Source organism: Pan troglodytes, chromosome 5 (genome assembly GCF_028858775.2).
Source record: "Pan troglodytes isolate AG18354 chromosome 5, NHGRI_mPanTro3-v2.0_pri, whole genome shotgun sequence".
In the NCBI taxonomy this organism is placed as follows: Eukaryota; Metazoa; Chordata; class Mammalia; order Primates; family Hominidae; genus Pan; species Pan troglodytes.
In genome coordinates, this window is record NC_072403.2 from 31,699,569 (window position 1) to 31,719,417 (window position 19,849).

The 19,849-nt window shown below is 37.3% G+C and overlaps 1 protein-coding gene and 1 pseudogene across 4 annotated transcripts in view; one reads left to right on the plus strand and one right to left on the minus strand.

The window, feature by feature from the left end:
- SLC17A1 (solute carrier family 17 member 1) overlaps positions 1-19,849 on the minus strand; it is a 166,351-nt gene that overhangs the window by 66,765 nt on the left and 79,737 nt on the right. The window lies entirely within an intron of this gene.
- H2AC2P (H2A clustered histone 2, pseudogene) lies at positions 86-5,171 on the plus strand (annotated as a pseudogene). Its single transcript, NR_165335.1, is given in 2 exon segments — positions 86-599; positions 4,726-5,171. The product of NR_165335.1 is annotated as a H2A clustered histone 2, pseudogene (transcript).

Here is a 19,849-nt window from a genome sequence, read left to right on the forward strand (position 1 = left end):
GAGGGTCGGGGGCTGCACGCTAGCGTACCTGCCGGCGGTTCTGGAGTACCTGGCCTCCGACACCCTGGAGTACCTGGCCTCCGACACCCTGGAGTTGGCGGGCAACGCCGTCGGAACAAGAAGAAGACCCGCATCATCCCGCGCCACCTGCAGCTGGCCATCCGCAACGACAAGGAGCTCGACAAGCTGCTGGCCCGAGTGACAATGGCTTAGGGTGACGTTTTGCCCAACATCCAAGCTGTGCTGCTGTCCCAAAGGATTGGGAGCCACTACCACAAAGTCCAGTATGAATAACCACGCAAGTTGTAAAAGCCAGCGAAGTGACTTGAATGTCTAATGTGTAGAAGAAACAAAAACAAAAACAAAAACCCCAAAGCTGAAATCAAAGGCCCTTTTCAGAGCCACTCAATTTCTGAGAAAGAGCTAGTTTACAATAGATTTACACAATGCTGTTTCGTCAATAAGACTACAGCTTTCGTAAACAGGACTCAGAACAGTTCTGGTTATTGGGGTATCCGAAGCAGTTTCCTTTAACACTCGGTAGTATTGACAGCAGAACTTGATGTTTCTGGGTGGAACTGTTTCAGCACCTACTTCAGGTAGGCAGAGCAGTGATTATAGCAGGCTCCCGGAAGGGAAAATGCCATTCTTCTTGGGAAAATGAACAAACAAATTAGGACGTTATTGTGACAACCTATGTAATTCCTGAGAAAAATAATGTGAAGATGGGGAATCATATTTTGGGGGTTGAATTTTAGTTAGAGTGTCGAATTAGACTAAATGATTAGAAGCAAAGGAAGATTTGTAAACTTGCAGCTTTCAGCACAACTCTTGTTGGGAGAGCATGACTGTATGGACATCAGTCAAGGAATGGGCATATCTAAACATACTCCTAGGGCGCATGTTTTCTTCTGCCAAAGAATTACATTCCTAGAATTCTAGGATGGTTATATGTCTAGAAGACCGTAGCCATGCTATGTTAATAAACCAAAAGATAAAAGGTACATACAGATATGTGATACCTTACTTATGTGAAGTGCTTAATACACTATAATAAAGTTTATAATGTTTATAAGGTTTATAACATACACACTAAGATACAAACCTATAATTAGCCTTTGGTTTGAGATATAATGGACACACTGAGATATAAATATGTTCATACTTATAAATACTCGTATTTATAAGTATAAAGATACTAATATTTTAGTATGTGGGTTATATCTCAAACCAAAGCCTAATACTGTGTGTGTGTGTGTGTGTGTGTGTGTGTGTGTGTGTGTGTGTGTGTGTGTGTGTATGACAGAGTATTGCTCTGTCGCCCAGGCTGGAGTGCAGTGGTACAATCTCACTGCAACCTCCACCTCCTGGGTTCCAGTGATTCTCTTGCCTCAGCCTCCCGAGTAGCTGGGATTACATGCACGTGCCACTATACCCGGCTAGTTTTTTGTATTTTTAGTAGAGACGGGGTTTCACCACGATGGTTAGGTTGATCTCAAACTCCTGACCTCAGGTGATCCGCCCACCTGAGCCTCCCAAAGTGCTGGGATTACAAGGGTGAGCCACTGCGCACGGCCAAAAGTTATTTTCTTCACAATCCTTGTGTCCATAAAATTATTACCCTAAACCTATAGAATTAAATAAATATAAGAGCTATTTGTTGAAAACAATTATTAAACCTCCTGGGAACTTAATTTAGATAGAGATATTTAGGAATTGTTTTAAGGTTACAAGGACATAGTTTAAAAAAACCTATGTTAACATATTTGAAAATATTGAAGAAATGTAAGAGTTTCTGAAAAAATAGAAATTGCTTAAATTAAACCTAGAAAGCAGTGAGGATTAAGACGAATGGGGAAAAAAATGAGGTTACCAATGAGCTAACATCCTCAAATATCAGGCTTCTTCTTAGACATTTAAGAAAAGGATAAATCTATAGCTAACGAAATGGTTTCAAATTATTAAAAAAATCCCAAAAGTGAATGAAGAAGGCATGCTACTAAGTGCAGCACATTCTCAGTTATAAGTAAATATACACAAATCTTCCATTAAATATGAGCAATCAACTCTGGTAGCCAATTAAAAAGTTAACAGTGATAAACCAGGATCCATCTACGAGTGTAAGGATGTTTGAATGCTGAGTAAAATGCAAACCTGTTTGCTAAAGGAAAAATAAATCTTAAACTCAGTAGATGCTTAAAAGGCATTTGTTAATATGTTTAGATGGATAATCTTTGTTTCTTAGTGGAATACTGGTAGTTGTTGTTAGAGGACTTTTAAAATCACTGTTATTTAATAATGTTCTTGATGATTAGACAAATCTTTAAAAAGGGTATTAAAAAGATTCTCCTATACTAGTAGAAGGAAAATAAAATCAGATTTAAGTAACAACTGCAGGGCAATGCCCCACAATTAACTGGGAAATAATTATTGGAAATCAACAGTTCTCCTCGGAGCCACACACCCTTTCAGAAAAGGAGCTGTGATCAAGTTTCAAAAAATATCATTTCAGTAACTCGCTTATGTTCAATGTAGTAATTGCAGCTGCTTCAAAATGATGGCATTAATCTATCATCCTTAGTTCATGCAGATTGTATTATATGACAAGGGATTTTAATAGGTAAAACAGAACATTTTTGGTGAGTGTTGGCTATTTTTCATTTATAAATTCAGAAAGCCATAGTAAACATTTGCTAAAGGAAATGACAATATTCTACTGTAATTATACTGTGGAAAATAGGGAATGTAGCGGGATTAAAGACAAATGAAATGGAGAATGAGCAAGGACACATAATACTTGGTGTTAAAGCCCAGAAGGGACATAAGTACATCTGATTACCCTCTAAAGTGGGTGAATGAGGAACAGAGAGATTAAGTGAGCAATCATGCTCTAATGCAGTCTGTTCTGCAAAAGACCAAACAAGGGAACAGTCTTACTGCTGTAACACATCACAAACTCCTAATCTGGAAACATCAACATTGACTGAATTCAAGTACCCAAACCATACAGTAGAGCTAAAAGTTTTTTCACTTTTTTTTTTTTTTAACTACAACAAACATTTAAGAAATACCTTTTATTCCATGACCAAAGTCACAGTTAGGGAAACATGTACACACCAAGAGCTAAAACAAAAGTTTTCAAAAACAATATGCTACGGTGGAAGCATTCTGACATTACTTTCTAAATTATTGTGTTGTGTTCTATTGTTTTATTGTATGTTCTATTTCACAAGTGGTTCATGACTTGCTCTTCAGAACAAGATTGGGATGATGAAAATGGTCAATCAGGGCAGTCCACTCTGCACTCAGGTTTAATCAATAAAGGAACTGCACTCACTGGGGTACCATGATTGGTTCAAAGGTTGGGCATGCCACCCAAGCTGAGCCAGTAAGAATCTTTTCTGATATTTTCAGACCTGGAGATTGAAGAGACATATTTATAGGGTTGCAGGACAAATAAAAAATTTTAGAAAATTAATCCAGAGCTGCCAGTGGCTGAATCTCTTGCTCTTGGAGCACTTAAAAAAATAAAGGTAACATCAGAAATAAAAACTTCTGTGGCTGTTGAAAGAGAAGGTGGTGGGGGTGGGGTGGTAGGGGGAATGTCTGTGTATCTCAGATTCCACTCTCTGAGGACTTCAGTCCCAGCAGCTTTTCTTTCTAGTCTACGGTTACCCTAGAAGAGAACTGTTAATGGGCCCCACCCTTTCCTCCTTAATTTATCTCAATAATGAGTTTCTTTTGTAAGAACATCTGTCTGACAAATTTAAGCAAAATTTTCGGCTTGACACAATAAAAACCCCTCCCCAAAATCATAGTCAATTAAATGTGTTTGGTCTTTAACCATGGCCCTGTATCTCAGTACTCATTTCGGTGAGATTAAATGGCTTTGTTCTTAATCCGGGTGTGCCAGAAGGGATAAGAATAAGGAAGAAGCATGAAATTAAGCTAAAAGATGGAATTTTTCTCTTTCCTTTAATACTGTAAAGCAATTAGAAGACAAATTTAGAGCCAAACAAGGGGTATGGCTGGTGCTTTGAGAAGATTTTTGGATCCTCAGAACATTTTGACTCCCTTCCATGGGGTCATTAACCCATTCCTTCCTTCTACTGTTAAGAACCCATATCAGACCAGTGGGATGGGCAGGTCTGACTCTCAGTGTCTTCTGTCACACCAAGATTCTTTTAAAATCCTGAAATTTATCAGAACTGGACCATATTTAACTAAATTGTTCTCAAGGTCTTTCTACACAGTAAAAATAAAATTAACACCCTATTATCTTTTCCATTAAATTGTACAAAATTACATGGTCCAACTGAACTCATTATAAAATCACATTTGCAAAAATTGTAACAGTGAGAAAATTATGACAGTGAAAGAGATCTGACCTAACCAACTTCATCTTGCTAGATCTTGTTAGATCTTACCTAACCAACCTCCAAACCGCCCTTGGTTATTTCTGGGCATGGGCCAAGCTAACTTTGGGAGAAATTTAGTTTCTAGTTTAAGTTATAATAGCCCTTCTCAATAAATTAAACCACCTTTGTAAAACTAATGAAAGCCTACCAGGTTAGGAGGATGAGAGGGTCTTAATTTGTAGTTGAAACATTATTCCATTACCAGCCATTATTCTATAGGTGACAAGATTTGCAACTTCTCCAATTACTCTTGTAAATAATGTCATTAGTGTAGAATCTAAGATTGGATTTTTGGATGTCTTTTCAGGCTTTTGCATTTCTGATGACTGGATGGCCCCACTGGATCCATGACTCTTGACTCAACTGGTCCTATGGCCACTACTCAGAAGTGGACTCAGCTTCAGGAAGGCCATTTTCCCTATCCCTATGATTGCTTTCTCAATCAATCAGCAGCACCCATTCCCTGGCCCCCTGCTTGCCAAACTATCTTTGAAAAACCCTAGCCTCCAAATTTTCGGCGAGGTTAGTTTGAGTAGTAATAAAACTCTAGTCTCCCTTCTAGCCTGTTTTACATGTATTAAACTGTTTCTCTATTGCAATTTCCTTATATTGATAAATTGGCTTTATCTGGGCAGCAGGCAAAAGAAACCCATTGGGTGGTTACAACCGCTATTACAACCAGTAATATATGACCATCATATGGCACCCAAATAACATGATTTTGGAAATAAAAGTTACTGCCTTCCAATGAAATAACAATGTTACTATATCACTGACAGTTTCCCCCTTTCAAAATATAATAACAAAATTAGGAATTCCTTCAAAAGAGTCTTCTCTATGATTGTTATGACAGAGAAATATAAGTCCTACATTATATAAAGTGTTTTATTCTTAACATGTTTCTTCTGATTCCCCTTAATCCTAGACATTCAGATTCTACCTGGATTCTAGATTGGTATCTAAGATCAGGAGCAAGGCGAAATGTTCACTCACAATTAAATTCAACTGTATACTGGAAGTCCTTGCTAGTACAACAGGGCAAGAAAAAGAAATTAAGGGCATATGGATTTGGGAGAAAATAAAACTCCCTATATTCACAGATGATATGATTGTTTATGTGAAAAATCACAATAAATCTTAAAAGTACAAGTAAAAGGAACTAGAACATCTAAAACTATTTTGAAAAAGAATAAAGTGGTAGGGATAACTGTAACCAAATTCAGGACTTATTATATAATATAGTAATCAACGCTGTGTAGTAATGGCAGAAAAGATCAATGGAACAGAAGAGAGAACACACAGATAGTCCTACACAAGTATGACCAACTGAGTTTTGACAAAGATTAAAAAACAATTTAATGAAGGAAGGATAGTGTTTTCAATAGCTGATGCTAGAGCAATAGGCAAAAATATGTATGTTGACTTAAACCTTACACCTTGCCTAAAATTAACTCATATAGATCATATATTTAAATATGAAAAATGTAAAACTATAAACCTTTTAGAAAAAATATGTAGGAGAAAAGTCTTTTGAGTCTAGATGTATGCAAAAAGTTTTTAGACATGAAATCAAAACAATCCAGAAAAGAAAAAAAAAGTAAAAGCTTTTGTTCTGTGAAAGTCTCTGTGAAGAAAAAAACGACAGGCTGCAGACTTACAGAATATATTTGCAAACCATATATATGGTAAAATACTTGATCTATGTTAATATAAAGAATTCTCAAATCTCAACAATAAAAAACCAAACTATCCCAGTAAAAAATGAACAATATTCATGAAGAAACATTTCACTGCCAAGGACACACAAAGGGCAAAAAAGCACATGAGGAGATGTTTAACATTAATGCTCATTAGGAAAGTGTAAATTAAGACTAGGATGAGGTATCACTACACACTTACTGGGCAACTAAAATAAAAAAATTGACAACATCAAATGATGGCATGAATATGGGAAAACTTGATCTCCCATACATTGCTGGTAAAACTATAAAATGGTACAGATCACCTTGGGAAACATTTTGCAGTTTCCGTAAAATCAAAACATATACTTACAACATGATCTAGTACTCCCGCTATGGAACATTCATCCCAGAGAAATGAAAATGTATGTGTTTTAGTCAGTTTGGGCTGTTACAACAAAAATACCATAGACCAAGTATCTTAAACAAACAAGCAAAAATATTTCTCGCAGTTCTGAAATCTGGGAAGTCTAAGATCCGGGTGCTGGCAGATCTGATCTCTGGTGAGGGAACTCTTTTTGGTTTGTGGATAGCCTTCTTGTATCCTCACGTGGCAGAGAGAGAAGAGAGATAGAAAGCAAGCTTTCTGGATTCTCTTCTCATAAGGGCACTAATCTCATTCATGAGGGCTCTACACTTATGACATAATTACATTCCCGAAACTCCACCTCCTAATACCATCACACTGGAAGTTAGAATTTCAACATGCGAATTGAGGGGACACAAACGTATGAACTAAGGGACACAAATATTCAGTCTATAATGTTATGCTCACACAAAAATCTGTATGCATATATCCATAGCAGATTGTTTTTAATAGGTAAGCCTTAGAAACAATTAAGATGTCCTGTAATGAGTGAATGTTTAAACACACTGTGGTATATTTATACAGTGAAATATTACTCAGCAACAAAAAAGAAAAGCTATTGGTATACAGAATGAGTAGAATGGACTTCTAGGAAATTATGTTGACTGAAAATAAAGCCAATATCAAAAGATTACATACTGTATGATTCCATTTATATAACATTTCAAAATAAAGTCATAGGGATGGAGAATAACTTAATGGTTTCCAGGGGTTTGGGATGGTGAGGCCGAGGGGATAGCATGAGGTGTGGTTATTAAGGTGTAACATTAAGGAGATCCTTGTGATGATAGAATTGTTCTGTACTTTGATTGTGATGGTTACACAAATCTACACACATCATAAAATTATATGGAACTATTCACACATTGTACCAATGTCACATGCCTGGTTTTGAAATTGTGCTATAGTAATTAAGATAAGGCCACTGGGATAAAATTAATGAAGGATACAGGGCACCTCTGTATACTAGCCTTGCACCTTCCTGTGAACCTGTAATTATTTCAAAACAAAAAGTTAAAACAAGCCCCTTTTAGCTATGAGGCAACAGTATAACTGATATCCATTTGTTACTAGGGAAAACAAAGCCAGAGCTGGAGAAATCTGGGATCAAATAACATTATAAAAATAAATTAAAATTTTATGAAGAGAAATGTAAAGTCACAGGCTGGAGCAGGAACTGACTGACATAAGGGAAGACAATGATCCTAAACCTTAGTTACTTAGAAAACTAAAATATGATCCACATTCTCCAGACAATGGAAAAAACAAACCAAACACCTGGATATTTACAAGATGTAACAACTTCAAGCATCTACGAAGTCATTTTTTTTTTAAATTGGGTTTCTCAAATATTAGAACTTATTGATTAATATAAGTTATTTGTTGTATTACAACAGTTATTAAACTGAACTTCTAATTTCATTAGGAAAAGAATAAATAACAGTAGGGGTGGTTTAAAATTACAATAAAATGTAAGTTGCAAAAAATTTAACCACCAAAGAATGGACTATATGGAATGCAAGATACTGACTTTACTGATGAGCTCCTTTCTCAGAAAAGTGAGTTTATTCTGAGATTTTTATAAAGATAATTCTGAAAATAAAATGGTTCAAAAAATGAACCTCAATTCTAACACATTAAGAAAATATATAAAATATCTGCACTTCCATGTTAATTATAGCATAACTCACAATAGCCAAGAAATGGAATCAACTTAAGTGTCCATCAATGGATGACTGGAATTAAAAAATGTGCTATATATGCACAGTGCAATACTATTCAGCCTTAAAAAAGGAAATCCTGTCATTAGCAGCAACGTGGGCGAACCTGGAGGATGTTAAGTGAAATAAGACAGGCATAGAAAGAAAAATATCACATGTTCTCAGTCATATGTGGGAGCTAAAAAAGTTGATCTCATGGAGATAGAAAGTAAAATTATGGTTACCAGAGACTGTGAAAGGTGGAGGAGGTGGTAGGGAATGAAGTAAGGTTGGTTAATAGGTAGAAAATAAAAGGAAAAAGTTCTACCATTTGATAGCACAGTAGGATGAGTATAGTTAATAATCACTTATTATATATTTTAAATTAGCTAAAAGAGAAGATTTGTAATGTTCCCAACACAAAGAAATGATAAACATTTGAGGCGATGGATATCCTAATTACCCTGATTTAATGATTACACATTGAATGCATGTATCTAAATATCACATTGTTAAAGTATACAAAATATGGCTGGGCACTGTGGCTCACACCTGTAATCCCAGCACTTTGGGAGGCTAAGGTGGGTGTATCACTTGAGGTCAGGAGTTTGAGATCAGCCTGGCCAACATGGCAAAACCCCGTCTCTACTAAGAATCCAAAAAAAAAAAAAAAAAAAAGGGCGCAGTGGGTCACGCCTGTAATACCAGCACTTTGGGAGGCCGAGGTGAGTAGATCACCTGAGGTCAGGAGTTTGAGACCAGCCTGGCCAACATGGTGAAACCCTGTCTGTACTGAAGATACAAAAATTAGCTGGGCGTGGTGATGGGCCGCCTGTAATCCCAGCTACTCAGGAGGCTGAGACAGGAGAATCGCTTGGACCCAGGAGGCAGAGGTTGCCGTGAGCCCAGATCACTCCACTGCACTCCAGTCTGGGTGACAGAGCGAGACTCTGTCTCAAAAACAACAAAAATACAAAAAGAAAAAAAAAAAATTAGCCGAGCATGGTTGTGCATGCCTGTAATCCCAGCTAGTCGGGTGGCTGAGGCAGAGAATCCTTTGAACTTGGGAGGCAGAGGTTGCAGTGAGCGGAGATCACACCAAGACAGAGTGAGACTCTGTCTAAAAAAAAAAAATGTATACAAAATATCACATTGTTGAAGTATATCCTTGGCCGACAGACAAAATGGACTCCCTGTGACAAACTGAGACTCTCAAACTTCAAACAGAACCAGAGGGCCACAGCCGGGTGAGGGAGCATTCAAATACTCTGTGTTCTCAGAAAAATGTTGTAAAAGTATCACAAAACTTCCCTTTCTATAATCAAGCCAAACCGGTCATTGTTGGTGCCAAGGTAAAACTACAGCCAAAGCCTCTGGGCAACCACTTCCAAGGTTAAAAGAATCATCTGGCCCAGAGACTTCTGGGCTTGGAAGCCAACCAATCAGTGTTCAACTATGGTGGCCAATCAGAGTTCAGCCATATCAGGACTTGACTGTATTGACCAATCAGAACTAAGTTACATTGACCGATCAGAACTAAGTGAATTTAAATCCTTTATTTGCATAAATGGGCCTGACTGGGAACCTGGGCAGGAAACTTTTGTTATAAAACCAAAACCCAGTGGGGCATAGTGACTCATGCCTATAATCCCATTATTTAGAGAGGTCAAGGAGGGAGGATGGCTTGAGACCATGAAGACTAGCCTGGACAACATATTGAAATGCTGTTTTACAAAAACAAACAAAAAACAAAATAAAAAAAAAAACAGCTGGGTGTGGTGGTATGCACCTGTAATCCTAGTTACTGGGGACTGCAAGGCTGGAAGAGAAATAGGCACACTCATACAGCTGCTGGTGGAAGTGTACAATGGTATAATATGTATGGCGGGAAATTTAGTCGGGTGTGGTGGCACACACCTGTAGTCCTAGCTACTCAAGGGGCTGAGGTGGGAGAATTCCTTGAGCCCAGGAGTTCAAGGCTGCAGTTAGCTATGATCCTGCCACTGCACTGGGCAACAGAGGGAAACCCCATTTCTCAAAAAATAATAATAAAATAAAAACACAAATTAATACATTTTGTGCGGAATTTAGTAAAACCTAACAAAATAACATATGCCTTAACCATGGACCCAGGAATTCTCCTGACAATCTATCCTGAAAATACAACTCCACATATATGAAACAACAAAGATGTACAAGGTTATACATGCAGATTATTTGTAATTTAAAAAATTGGAAATAATGTTAAAGTCTATCCACAGGGGAAATGTTGAGTAATGTCTAGAACAGACTCACAGTAGAACACCTGGGAAGCCATGGAAATGAATGAGAATCATCTCCATGTGTTGGTACAGAAATCTCCATGATATATTTGAAGTTTTTATAAAAAAGGTGAAAAAACTGTGTATTGAGTACTACTTTTTTTTTTGTAAAAAGGAGTAACAATTTAAACCATGTTAATGATTTACAAGCTCAAGAAATAAAATTAAATCAAAAGGAAAATAAGCAAACTCTGACACTGAAAGCAAACTGAAACGAATGAAATAAATTGTATTTTGTATTGGTAACATGATTACACAGAGAACAGATTATTTCCAATGACTTTTGAATATAGTTCTCTGATGACACATTCTTTATGAGATGCCTTCTATTTTTGCCAGAAACTTAAAAAAAACTTTCTAGGTTTTATAAACCAATTCAAAGCATAGGAAAATATAGCACCTTCTATGTAATTCTGTGAGTTAGTGTTACCATGAAATCAAAACTAGATGAAAGAAAAACAAGACAACTTGAAGCTAATCTCAATTACTAGAGTAGATGCAGAAGTCCTAAACAGAATAATATGAAATTCAATTAAGTCGTTTATTAAGAAAAAATATATTGTGAAAGTACTTGATTTATGCTTGCAATGCCAGTATAGTTAAGGTCTTAAATGTCATCCACATTAAACAAGGGTTACTGAGCATGCACATATGACAGATACTGCTCCTGGCCTGGGAAAATTAGGTAATGTTTCAAGGAGTTTATGTGTAATAAAATGGATAAATAAATAAACCACATGCTTTCAGAAAATCATAAATGTGAAAGAAAGCTGTGCTATAGCAGATATATGTACAAAAGTTCATGAGAATTACTGGGTTGAGCATATGGTTCTGACTGGAGGGAGAAGAGAGTGAGAAAAGTTTCCCAAGGAGAAGAATATTTGAGTCAGATCTGGAAAAGGGTGTCACTAAGTTCCATGCAGAGAAAAGGGCAAGGTCCATTCAGGGAGATAGAAGAGAGTCATTGAAGGCACTAAGGTGTGGCCAGCCATGGCTTCTTTGAGTAATAAAGACTAATCTAATATGACTAGAGAACATGGACATAGAGTGGGGAGATATGACTGGATGGCAGCTTAAGGTCAGTTGACACAAACCTTTGTGTGGCATGCTAAGGAGATTGGAAACTCTAATTTAAAAAGTAGACATCCAAGGCTTCTGAGTACAGGAGTGAAATGGTCAGATGTGTGAGTAATCAAGAAACTGGTAGCATCAGTGTGGATGGATTGCAATGGGGAAGTGGTGAAATATGAGGAAACACACCTGTCCAGTTTGCTTGAGACAGAAAGTTGGGATTCTCTTAAGCAGTCACTTAATCTTAATCTCTATAAGCAGTCACAGAGCCAGGGTTGTGCTGGAGCTGGCTCAAATGAATGCAATCTTACTCACAAGGACCAATTATTAAAATTGCAGGAATTTTACAAACTGGTTGTTAAACACCACCATTATTAAAAATTAAATTATATAAAATTACAGTTAAATTAAATTTAGAAAGGTGAAAATACAGTACATTTTACTATTTGCTCTCCATGCTCTTGAGGTTATTTATGTCAATACTATCTGAATTGTAGAAATGCTATTTAATGGTATGCTATTGTGCATCTCTTCCCAACTCTGCATTCAATAATGTGTGGGTAGCTGGAAATCAGCCTGGTGGACATTCCTACACCATGGAAATCAACAACCACTATAAATTAGGACTTTATTATTGATTGTCTAGACTTAAGAAAATCTTGGAGAAAATGTTAATAATGTAGATTAAACTTAAAAGTGTGACATATCTATAGCTATTACATTCTGAATAGCCCAAAATATTAAGGAAATATTATTTCAGTACCCCAAAACTATTATCCAATTCAGCAAGTAGTTGCTCATGCCATTGACATCTGAGCAAAGTTTTGACATACTTTCATTTTCCTTCATTTTTTTTTGAAACCTGAAATAAAAGCACATAACCAACATTTATGTCAGGACTGCACCCATTAGTTAATGTGTAAGTGACTTCTCTGATCAAACAGATAGTAATCAAGCAGTTTGCAGTCTGATTTTGTGACACTATTGTTGGCAATAAAATTCTAAAAATTGATAGAATTTTTACAAGAAATAGTAATTCTTCTGAAGTTATAGGTCTAAACTGAAAATCAAGAAAGCAGTTTAGCTTAAAATTTATTTCTCAAATTATATACAGAAATGTTAGTGGAAGTTTTTACTTTAACTTGTAAGTGGTACCATGGATTTTATTAACATATATATGTATGGATATAGGTGTGTAAATGTTTTGTGTATGTATATGTGCGTATTCACTTTTCTCTTAGAGCCAGTTGTTAAAAACATACCAGCACATAACTATCTACAAACTATACATTTGAGAGAGGCCTCCAAAGGAAATACGTGTATGGAGGACAATGAGAGAGAAAGGAATACTTTAACATTTACTTGGTCTTTGATCTGAAATTCACACGTTTCCCAATGTGGGTAAGGCCAGATCATGGCAAGAACACCTTTTCCCTTCACTAAAAAACATAGAGAAAAAGTAAAACTTGCTCAGTCTTTGTGTTACAGACTTCCCTAAGTTGGAGGCCTCTTCTTAGGCTCCAGGTCTTTCTATTTCAGACTTACAGAATAACAAATCATCAAAGTAACCAAAACAGATGATCTGGCCTCTTTCTAGAAGGAACTAATCCATTACTCACAATACTCTGATATTGTGGCTGAAAGGTCTGAGGGACCAAACCCATGTGGGCATCATCAGGGCATTTATTAGTTGTTTCTTTAGAGCTTCTCCCTTATATGAAAAATTGGTTCTACCATATTTCATCTGTAAAGTTCAGCCAACAGACCCTGATAGGCTTTGTAGAAAAAGTGCCATTGGACAAGATTGCTTCAGAAGTCTTTAAAGATATACTTGGAAGTAAATTCACATATTTGACTTAAAAGACAGAGAGGATCACTCATGAGCAGATTTCGCAATCCTAACGATAAATAGTATTAGCCGTTATCAATCTAGTGAACTTAAATGTTTACTGCAGCTTCAGATAATAAATTCAGCAAAAATGCATCATGTCTTATCTATATTACCTGTCTTATCAAATTAACTGTATGATTCATAAATAGCATATAAATATGGAAAGCATATAAATATGGAAACCATAGTTAATCACAGCTCTTATTTTTAAAACTTAGTTGCTCTGAAAAACCTTTAGTTTTGATGATCCTTCAGCAGCTTATTTTCAGGTGGAGCCTCATGGAGTTCCTCTTCAAAGTGCAAGGATGTCCATGATTCCAGTATAACATTTATAAAGGTAATTAACTAAATAAGTCAATACTGATAAAATATTATATTCCTGACAATAGTTGCTAAAATGCATTAAAAATGCTAGCTATGGGCTCTTTAAAGTTTAAAGCTCTTAATAAACTGGGGGTAATGGGATAAATTATAAAAATTGTTGAATGAATACATCCCAAAAGAAGGAGCAGCATCCTAAGTTCAGTAGTAAGATAGTTTTATTGCCATTAGAATCAGAAACCTCCAAAAAAAAATCAAATTCTTATCACCACCCTATGCCTTGTTGTGGAATATTAGACAAGTTATTAAGCATAGAATTTAGCCATGGTCAACTATAAGACAGTATCATACTTTTGGATGACTTAATTGTAGTCCTAGTATAATAGCTAGCTTCTAAGGTGGCACTCTATTATTCCTGCCTCCTGCTATTCCAACCTTGTGTATCCCCTTCTGACCCTGTACCAGGGTTGGCCTGTGCAACCAATGAAAAACAATATGGCAGGATTGATGGTATGCCACTTTAGAGGTTAGGTTATAATATGTAATGCAACTTCTTTCAGTCACAAAGTAGGAAACAGAGCCAAAAAGCTACTGACTGATTCATCAGGGATAGACTGACAATAAAAAACAGTACTTTTGTCACAACTCTTATAAGTTCACAGTATGCTAAAAAGTATCTTTGATTGTAATAACAGGGGCCTCTCAAAGCAGTTCACCAACAATATCACCAACAGAGAAACTCATGATGTTTAAGGCTGCAGAAAGGATGCCAGTATCAAAGTGGATCTACTTTAGCACCTCCTACAGGTAGCAGAGTAATCAACCCAGTGCATTCCTGCAGCAACATTGCCATTCTTCCGGGTTAGGGCATTCAGGGTAAAGAAGCAAAGTGCAATTGTTCTGGCATTCTGACAACAACACAGTTCCTGAGAAAGAAGAATAAATATGTAGATCATGGTAGATCCATGGGGAAATCTTATTTTATGGCTTCCATTTCCACAATGTAAGAGCTAGGCTTAAATGCTGGTTGGACTAGAAACAATGAAAGGAGGCATGTAAACTTGCAGCCTTCAGCTCAACTGTCTGATTGGAGAATATGACTCTAGGATGTCAGTAAATCAGCCAACAAATAACACTACACCTCCAAAGCTGCACAAATTCTTCAAGTATATTTTAGCCAAAAATATTCTTCCAAGAAACCTACCGTTATGGACTGAATGTTTGAGTCTCCCTCAAATTCATATGTTAAAATCCTAACCACCAACGGGATGAGATTAGGAAATGATTAGATCATGAGGCTGGATTCCTCATGAATGAGATTAGTGCCTTTATAAGAAGAGACATGAGAGCATGCTTTCTCTGTTGTTCACCACTAGAGGATACAACTCTTTGGAGTTGGAGAAGACAGCTGTCCACAAATTGGGAAGTGGGCCCTCATCAGATACTGAGTCTGGCAGTATCTTGAACTTCTCAGCCTTCAGAACTGTGAGAAATACATTTCTGTTGTTTAAGCCATCCAGTCTATGGTATTCTGTTATAGCAGCCCAAATTGACTAAGATGCCTAGGATATATTGACATTTGGAAATCTATAATATGGAATTTATAATTCCAAGCCAAAAGATTCAGAAAAGTGAATTCAAAAAACTCAAAATTTGCTAGAAGGGCATATGTGTATATTTGTTACTTATTTTACATGAAAAAACACTTAGTAAAACAAGAATAACATTATTCTTAATACATGGGCCAAATATACCTTAACCTAAACCCCAATGTCTTGTTTCATGATGAAAAATCAGCACTATGTCTATGACAGGAACACAAAAGGTCTCAGACTGGTGTTACTGAACAGAGGCAAACAAAAAACCTCTCTGGAGAAACAATCTCTCAATTCATGGCAGGGTTAGCTGAGGTGAAACTCATTAAATATGAGCTCACAATCTGAAATTACACAACACACCTGAAACAATCCCATATGAGCAAGAATCAGGAGAACACAAAAAGATTGGACATCCTACTCCAGATCTTGAGATAATAAAACACCATAAGAAATTACAGAAACTAAGAAAATAGATATATAAAACACCAATAAACTATTTATAAAGACTAGAAGAAAAGGGAAAAAATGGGAGGAGTGAAGGGATGGCCTGCCCCTCCACAGCTGTGGGTATATCTCATCAGGTGGGACGAGAGACTGAGAAAAGAAATAAGACACACAGACAAAGTATAGAGAAAGAACAGTGGGCTCAGGAGACCGGCGCTCAGCGTACGGAGGACCTGCACCAGCACCAGTCTCTGAGTTTCCTCAGTATTTATTGATTACTGTTTTCACTGTCTCAGCAAGAGGAATGTGGTAGCAGGGTGATAGTGGGGAGAAGGTCAGCAAGAAAACATTTGAGCAAAGGAATCTGTGTCACAAATAAGTTCAAGGGAAGGCACTATGCCTGGATGTGCACGTAAGCCAGATTTATGCTTCTCTCCACCCAAACATCTCAGTGGAGTAAAGAATAACAGAGCAGCATTGCTGCCAACATGTCTCGCCTCCCGCCACAGGGCAGTTTTTCTCCTATCTCAGAATTGAACAAATGTACAATTGTGTTTTGTACCGAGACATTCCATTCCCAGGGGCAGGCAGGAGACAGAGGCCTTCCTCTTATCTCAACTGCAAGAGGCCTTCCTCTTTTACTAATCCTCCTCAGCACAGACCCTTCACAGGTGTCAGGCTGGGGGACGGTGAGGTCTTTCTCATCCCATGAGGCCATATTTCAGACTATCACATGGGGAGAAACCTTGAACAATACCCAGCTTTCCAGGCAGAGGTCCCTGCGGCTTTCCGCAGTGCATTGTGCCCCTGGTTTATTGAGAATAGAGAATGGCGATGACTTTTACCAAGCATACTGCCTGTAAACATTTTGTTAACAAGGCACATCCTGCACAGCCCTAGATCCCTTAAACCTTGATTCCATACAACACGTTTTTGTGAGCTCAAGGTTGGGGCAAAGTTACAGATTAACAGCATCTCAGGGCAAAGCAATTGTTCAGGGTACAGGTCAAAATGGAGTTTCTTATGTCTTCCTTTTCTACATAGACACAATAACAGTCTGATCTCTTTTTCTTTTCCCTACAAGGAGACAAAACCTAAAAAAATGAAGTCATTGAAAATAAAACTCAATACAAGTGAGTTTGATATCAAATTAGACACTGCTTACTTCTTGAACTGTATACAGGTAATGGCTTAAACAAATAGATTTTTATTTTTCCCAATTTATAGGCAGTTCAGATCTGGTATACCAGTTCAATAAAGCCAAAGGGACTCAAGTTTTTTTTTTATTTTTCTACTCGACCCCATGGTAGAATATATTATTGTTCACAGATACTTGCTGCCTTCTTCATACTTCTTGGCTGCATTAATACCCATCTGGATCATGTGACTTACTTTGATCAATTCAATTTAATTAGAAATAACGTTTCCAGCCATAAGTTTCTTCACATATTCTCTCTTTTCTGTGCCATGAGACTGGCTGTAATGTTTCAAATGGAAGCTGCCTATAAGCCTGGTCCCAACATGAGGATGATGTGGATCACAGCTGCTGCTGGCCTGTGCTAGACATGTATCTTGAAGCAGGAAATAAAATTACATTGTATGCCACTAATTAAGGCTTCATCTCTTACCACAGCCTAACTTCTCCTTTCCTAACCAACACAGAAATTAGTGCAAGGCATAGCATAGGGTGTTGCCATAGATTAAAAACAAAATAAAACAAAGCACCGCCTTTTTTGGGGCATTGGCTTCAGGGATGGGATAGGAGCAGAAAAGAAGCTGTTATTAGAGTTTAGAAGGGCAGTAGTACTTAATTTGCATAGGTGAAACATTTAGAAAACTTTAGAAATGAATTTATAGGTAATTTCCCTATTGAGCTTATTATTTTTGGTGAAGTTCTTGGCATAGTTAATGTAAATCGTGTGATTTACTATTGACTATATTTCACAAAGTATAATAAAACAAGACATAATCTCAAAAAGTAATTAGCTGGTTTGAAAATCAGAATGAAGGAAATTGAGAGAAACTAAAAACTGTAGACTTACTGAGTTGAAAGACACTATTTCTCAACTCCCGACAGTTAAAGATAAAACTGAGAAATGATTTAAGTAAGAAAGTCCTTTTAAAGCTTGGTCTTGTGCAAGTATCAAATCAAGGTGGTAACCATTCATAAAAATAATGAAGCAAAGGTTATGGCTTTTCTATTGAAGCCTGGTAGGCTCAAAGTAACCCATGTCAGAGAGAGAGAGAGAGAGAGAGAGAAAGGAGGGAAGGAGAAGCACTTGTATAGGAAACTGGTTATGATTTTGAGTGACATAATACCACAGAACTACCAACCTGGATAAAGGAGACTGTGACTTATGTCACTTGTGTGGGGGGGGGGGGGGGAGTGTCCTATTTAAAAAAAATTTTTTTTGTCAGCAATGGGCCTAGCATTCTGCCCAGTCTGCAAGGACTATTCAAATATGGTCAAAGGAGATATTGGAAAAGGAAGGACTGGCCAGAGCATGGAGCCAAGACCTGTGAAAAATAATATCCTAGGGGAATTACTCATGGCATGCACAGCCACAGATTAATTAGGGACTATCACATATGGGGAGATAGGAGGAAGACTGAAATAGCTACCCACATGATCTCAGATTTCTCTGAACTACAAACTCCTGTGCAATTCTGTCTGCAATTATCTTTTCTGTGTCCTAGCATGACACATTGGGTGTGCATGGGTGTGTAGGGGAAGCAGACACCTTGTCTCGTTAGTTCATGAGTTTCTGGAGCAAGACAAGTCATATTCAACCTGACGAGATAATATCATAAAATTGTCAACATCAGCCCTGAAGCTATAATTAAATGAGACTTTGACTTGGCTTTTCATAGGAAGGGATTAAATATATTTTGTGTGCAGAAAGGATAGTTAACTAACTAAATAATTTTGAATTGAAGCTTGGACAGTGATAGCTTATATGACTGTTCAAAAATTTTCCCTGGCCCTGCCCTGGAAAGAATTGTATTTCTCTATTTTGGTTCTATTGGGCTTGGCCATCTGACTTGCTTTGCCCAGTGAAATTTGAGTGGAAGTGACACCCAGGCAAAACCTGTAAGAGCAAGCACTTGGCTCACCATAATTTCTCTTTTACTTCTGCCATGAGACCATCCATATTCCAAATAAAGCCTGATTTGTCAAACTGGGCCCCTAAGTGAGGAAAACATGGTGAGAAGCTGTAGCCAAGACACAATGGTCATGAATTGTGAACAGCACATAAAACATTGTCATTATAAGCAACTGAGATTTTTGGGTCATCTGTTATCCCAGTGTAACTTAGCTTATCCTGACTGATAGAGCCATCATCAGTTTATTGGCTTTCATCTTGCTGTTGTCTCATGAGCATCAGGTACTTGCCACACCTCAAGACCTCATATCCACTGTTATGGCAGAAGGAAAAAGAAAAAAGAAAAAAAAAGATGAGACACAGGCCTACTTCTTTTTATGCATCAATGGCCAGAAATGTGTAGGCCCCATTTGTTTCAAGGAAGCCACAGAAATGAAGTTTTTGTTTCTATATGCCTTATAGTAGATACAAGCTAGGGCACAGAAATTTGGAAATGTGGTTTTGCTTAACCAATTAATAATGCTGGCCACAGAAACTCATCTACTGCTTCTTCTCCCCACAGAGCATGTGCTGTATATTTGCTATAATACAAACACGCGACGCTTAACCATAGGAATACATTCTGAGAAATGTGCTGTGCGGCAGTTTTGTTGTGTGGATACCATAGAGTGCAGTTACACAAACCTAGATGGTAGAGCTTGCTATACACCTAGGTTATGTGGTCTAGCCCATTGCTCCTAGGCTACAAACCTGTACCACATGTTACTATACTGAATATTGCAGGCAATTAAAACAGTGATATCTGAGAATCTGAACATATCTAAACATAGAAAAGGTACAGTAAAAAGATAAAAAATGGTACGTCTAGGAGACTT